This window comes from Cibotium barometz, chromosome 44 (assembly GCF_041138505.1).
Source record: "Cibotium barometz isolate CiBa-2024 chromosome 44, ASM4113850v1, whole genome shotgun sequence".
In the NCBI taxonomy this organism is placed as follows: Eukaryota; Viridiplantae; Streptophyta; class Polypodiopsida; order Cyatheales; family Cibotiaceae; genus Cibotium; species Cibotium barometz.
The window spans coordinates 25505509-25511589 of NC_141089.1; the positions used below are offsets into that span (position 1 = coordinate 25505509).

Below are 6081 nucleotides of genomic sequence, written 5' to 3' on the forward strand. Positions count from 1 at the left end.
CCGTGGTGTTTTTCACGTACCTCATATGGCCCAAAGGTCCGTCCTACATGCGTTCCAGATTGTTACCGTGGGTGTAGATCCTGAGACCTTGGTCATGACAACTTTGAGACGGGCGGTCGGAATTGATGCCATGTCGATTTGTCTCTGGCTCTTCTTAGAGTATGTTCTGAAGGGCACCCCGATTGCTCGTTTAGCTGAAAAGGGAACCGTGATTACCTGTTAAGCCTAAAAATTAGTGCTAATGATGTGCCCTTAGCGTTTTGTTCCTCGTTGGATGGTCGTGTCAGTGGTCTATTTCTCACCCAATGGGTATTTAGGTGCGTTTCGAGGATTAAGAATGGCAAATGATGCATTGTGAAACCTTATTCTACACACTGAGTAGTTTACATGATGTTAAATTACCTCTGACAATCTGATGCCATGCTTTCTGAAGCTCACTTTTTTTGTACAATGTTTCCTTGCATACGCCCTCAAAATGAAGCCTGAATCGCCTACTGCATTTGAGGACCATAACGAGTCGCTTATGTAAAGGCATTGACTTTTCATCAAGAGTAGACTTGATAATATTTTTTAGCCTCCTCTTCTCTCCAATTGCTAGCTTTAGCACACATCAGGCCATCTCCTACTATTTTTAATCCAACTCTCCATTGTCAAACATGTCTATGATCGAGAAAATGAGTTAGTTGATCATTAGCATGTGATAGTGAAGTAACCCCAAGTAGGGTTGAAACCTAATCTTGTTACATGTTAATACTATCAAACAAGATGAAATGGCACAAAACCAAATTAGATAGCAATGCTGACATTTAAACGACACTGCAATAGGACTGACTCTCCTTGTAACTTGATTGCATTGCCAAGGTAGATTACATACAAGTTTCATGCACAATGCTTGCTAGCTTTCCAATGACACCCATGCATATGAAAACATCTTCAAACAAGTTGTGTTGTTGAAGAGGTCAAATCCATAGTCGCTTTCGTCAAAGAAAAATCTCACTTTTCAGTTCCCAGTGTCTTGCCACAAGCAGCTATGCTCCATTGGCATCCATACACATGCAAATGTGTGTCCAGGCCAAGACGTAGGAGACCTTAACGGCCAAGAACACGCATGTAGAGCAGATTAGAGAACATAAGAAGCTCTTACCTAAAAATGGCTACCAATTGTAGACTCCTTCTAGCTTTAGGCCAAAGTAGTGATGAAAGAATTTCCATTCTAGCTATAGGTCAAAGTAGTGATGAAAGAATTTCCATTCTAGCTATAGGTCAAAGTAGTGATGAAAGAATTTCCATTGTATTCTTGGATGAAATTAGAGTTTTTGTGAGCTAGGTTTCAATTGAATAAGGGTTTTTGTAAATGACGGTTTCAATTTAATTCAAGGTTTATATCACATTAAGGCTTTGAAATTGGTCTTTTTTTAAAATAAGTTTTTTTGAAAATTAGGACTTATTAATTCAGGAGCAATATATGTAGAGATAAGCGTAAGCAAAGATATATGTAGAGATAAGCATAAGCAAAGGTTGAATAACTTGTTTTTGTTGAGAAAATTTAAAAAATTAAGAATTTTATAAAATTAGGGTTTTTAAAAACGAGGGTTTTACATAGACGCTCCTCTCACGAGAGAGAGAGAGGAAGAGAAGATAAGCCTTGGTCCAATTTTGGCGAAACATTATGGTTGGGTCACCTCCAAAGAGTGGGAGGGTGGCCAAGTCTTGGCCAGGCGTCTAAGTCCATCTCCATGTTCATGTCCAAACTTACTTATAAGTTGTCCACTTAAATTTAGCCATAACTCTTAAATTGAAGAAACATAGAGTTTAGAGGCACAACTATCACTTATCTGCAGTCCACAAGCTAGGTTAGAATATAGATTTAAGCGCATAGTTCACAGGCCCTTGTTTGTAAGCTATAGATATAGATCTTGCAGGCAGTAAAACAGTGCACACGAAAACAATTTTGCACATGCAAGTATGATATGTATAAGAATGTATTGGACAATCTTTCTTTTATTTAGCTTGTAAGAAACGATCATTTTGTGCGTAGATATTACATCCCTAGGTCAACAGGAATACCGTAATCGAAGCATGGATGCAGGCCAAAATCCCCAACCTCTCAAGTCTAGCCTATTGGCCTTTGGTGTAGACATTAGTCTCCTACCATGAGGTGCCAATCCATATGATCGTTGGCGTAGATAGAAGTCCCTCGCCATGAAGTATCATGACCGCTCAATGAAATCCGTCCATAGGTCTTTGAGCGTAGAGAAGGCCGAACTAGTGACACCTCCCCTCCAATTGATCGCAATTGAAAAGCTTTGAAGTATGGTTCTAGGAGTTGCGGACATTCTTGGACGTATACCTCATCCATCCATGTAGCATCCATGGGTGAACAATATTTGAATTTCACAAGGTTGTCTTTGAGGTTTGCCACTTGCAAGCTTACGCTCCTTATGAAACACAATCTGCTATGGCTTTAACACCTCTTCCAGTGCATCCACTTATGGTGGATCTTTCGTAACCGGCTCTTTAGGCTTTGGTCCCATATATTTGCGCAAGAGGCTTACATGAAATGCATTGTGTATCTTCCAATGATTCGGCAAACCTACCTGAAAAGCCACTTCATGGATATGCTCAATGACTTTGAATGGTCCATAGTAGAGACACATCCCCTCTTTTCTAGGCCTTCTTCTAAGTCGAGCTTTCTCAAATTTCAACAATACCCAATCATTCTCTTTGATGTCCAATTGCCTTCTATGCTTATTTGCAACCTTTTTATGCTTCTCTTGAGAACTCTCAATGGTTGTCCGCACCTGTGCAAAGGTAATATCAAGGTCCCTAACAAATTCATCCTCGGCGGGCAAGGCGGGCAAATATCTCATTCTTTGTACGAAGGGTGGGTGGCAATAACATACATGATCTCAAATGAGGCCTTTCCTATAGAAGCATGCATTGTGTTATGAGAGAATTCCACAAGTGGCAGATACTTCTCCTAAGAAATATTTTTTGATTGGCCACATAGCATTTAAGCAATTCTTATATGGTTGAATTTGCAGCTCCACTTTGTCCATCCGTTTAAGGACGATACGCTGATAAAAAATTTAGCTTAGTGTCCATATTGTTAAAAAAAGCTCTCCAAAAGAGACTCATTGTCCTGGGATCTCTGTCTCCCAAAATTGATTTGGGTATACCATAATGCTTAAACACCTTTGACTTAAACATTTTGACCATATGCTCAGCTTTTATGGTCTTTTTGACATGTAAGAAGTGAGATTTCTTGTTAAACCTGTCCAATATTCCATATTGCATCATTGCCATATTGTGTACCAGGAAAATTCATTATAAAATCCATGGCAATGCTTTCCTATGGCTGGTTTAAACTAGCAAAGGCTAAAGTAATGTGGGAGCCTTTTGCCTACCTTTTGACAGGTGATACATCTACGTACATGTGCCTCTATGTCCTTTGCATACTTGGCCAAAAGAGTGGTAGGTATGCCTCTATGACCAACATATGGAGGAGCATAGCACTCATCCAAAACCTTTTGCCTCATGTCTGACGCCACACATAGGCAATTATCTCTCATAAGATAATCCTCTTTGATCATATAATATGAGGCATGTGCATGACCAGCCATCAAATCAGCACAAATAGTGGCAAAATCAGCATCCGTATGATACAAATCACACATGGCAGACAAATCCCATGGGAGGCAACTGAAATAGTTGCTACATACGACTTTCGTGACAATGCATCTGCTACTACATTCTTCTTTCTTGGGGTATAAAAAATCCAAAAAATGAAACATAGAGAGGAAATTGACCATCATCGTATGTTTCTCTAAAAGCTTAGTTTGTGTCAGGAAATACCGCAAACTTTGGTGATCCATCTTGACCATCCTCATATGTTTCTCTGAAAGCTTAGTTTGTGTCAGGAAATACCGTAAACTTTGGTGATCCATCTTAACTGTAAATTTAGCTCTCTATAGGTAGTGTTTTCATACTATAAGAGCATGAATTACAACCAATAGCTCTTTCTCATAGATGCCAAGAGAAAGCTCAACATCATGCAATCTCCTACTCTCATATGCAATAGCATGTCCTTCCTCCTATGCAATTGCCATCACATTCCATAATGAATGATTTTTGCAAGTCGGGAATTACCAAGACTGGCCTAGTCATAATGGCATCCTTGAGTTTATGAAAAACATCAATTTCAACGTGTGTCCATTTAAACACAACTTGTCTCTTGGTTAGATCATGCAATGGTGTGGCAATCACTGTAAAGTGAAATATGAACCTTCTGTAGTATGAGTATAAACCAAGAAAACAGTGAATCTAATGTACTGATTTGAGTTCCGACAATCGTTAATGGCTTGGATCTTTGTAGGATCCATTCGCACACCATCTTTTGGCACACTGTGTCCAAGATAGTGAGTCTTCAAGAGGAAAAAATTCACTCTTTTTACTATTAGTCATGAGCTTGTGTTTTCTCAATTCATCAAAGACCACTTTTAAATGCATCTTATGTTGTTGCTCATCTTTCAAAAACACCAAAATGTCATTGAAAAAGACGCTTATAAATGCTCTATGATTTTTGAAAATCTTATCCATCATTTGGTTAAAGGTAGACAAAGCATTTGTGAGGCTGAATGGCATAACCAAATACTCATAGAGCCCAAAAGATGTACGAAAAGGTGTCTTATGTACATCTTGAGACATCATTCTCACTTGATGATAACCACTCTTGAGATCAATGTAACTGAAACATGACAAACCATCCAATTTGTCCAAGATATCATCAATCCTCGGAATAGGAAATTGATTTTTGATGGTTATCTTATTGAGTGCCCTATAATCCACGCACATACGAAATGTTCCATCCTTCTTCTGCACAAGAAGAATGGGTGAACAATATGGCGAGGAACTTGGTCACACTAAACCCTTCTCTAAGAGTTCACTAAATTGCTTCATAATCTCCTCTTGTTGGCAAGAACTCATACGATATACCAGCCTATAAGGAGGTGAACTACTTGGCACCAATTCAATACAGTGATCCTCTAGCCGTATAGGAGGCATTTCACTCGGCAATGCATCGGTATAAAAAATCTCTATACTCAGTTAGAAAATTCAGCCTATCACGAGTAAGAGAATCTACATGCACATTGCTATGTTCCACATCATCACATACAAAAACCAAGTACGAAGAAATACTCTTTTTGATTGCTTTATTGATTTGTACATGTGATACGATGAGGATAGTGCCACCTGATTTGTCTGCATCTATAAGATGCTCTCGGCCTTTGTACATAAAAGAAAGTTTATTTGTTTTGTAGTTCTTGTGGGGTCCAAGGAATGCATGCCACAGTTTGCCAAGCAACATATCACATCCATTGTGAGGTGCAATAAGGAAGTTCTCATGGTCTTGGATGTGAATTTGTAGCTTTCCAATGGGAGGAGTAAAGTAACCTTCACATCCTTCTCAATAGAAGCTGAGCATGCATAAATTTTAGTTCCCATGTCTCCCACTTCAATCCCCAAGGCAGCAGTCATTTGGGTGGAGATGAAGTTGTGTAGAGCAGTCATCAAACATGAATAAGGCAGGCTGATCCTTGAGTTGTTTCCCAATGCCTTGCATGCCATTCTATCTTTGCTTGCATGACTCGTATTACCTTGCACATCTGGCACCATATTTACATGCAATTTGGGCTCTTCTTCCTTCTTATTACATTGAGGTGATATGTGGTCTTTTCTACCACTTTTGAAGCACTTGCCTTCATGCATGTATTGCACTCTTTGTTGTAGTGACAAACCAAATGTGCCCTTCTTATGCCAAGGCTTCTTCTCCTTATTATTTTCAACTTTTGGGGCATCCTTAAAATCCTTCTTAGGTGGCTCTCCACCTTTATGCAAGTAGTGACCAGCTTTGTCCTTGACTTTCCCATGTTCATATCAATCTTAGATTTCACCCATTTGACATTGAGTTGCTCGGTGGCCAAATGAGATGTTGTAAATTTTAATTGAGGTAGATTTCAAGCCCATGTTGATAGATGGGGACCAAACTCTGTCTTCTTCTCCTCTTCATCTATCTTCATA

At 39.2% G+C, this 6081-nt stretch overlaps 1 non-coding gene across 1 annotated transcript; it reads left to right on the plus strand.

Annotated features, from left to right (window-relative positions):
• Positions 1-336: 336 nt before the first annotated feature.
• On the plus strand, positions 337-423 carry LOC147613121 (small nucleolar RNA R16). The gene has a single exon (XR_015263423.1). It is a non-coding gene; the product is annotated as a small nucleolar RNA R16 (small nucleolar RNA).
• Positions 424-6081: the final 5658 nt, after the last annotated feature.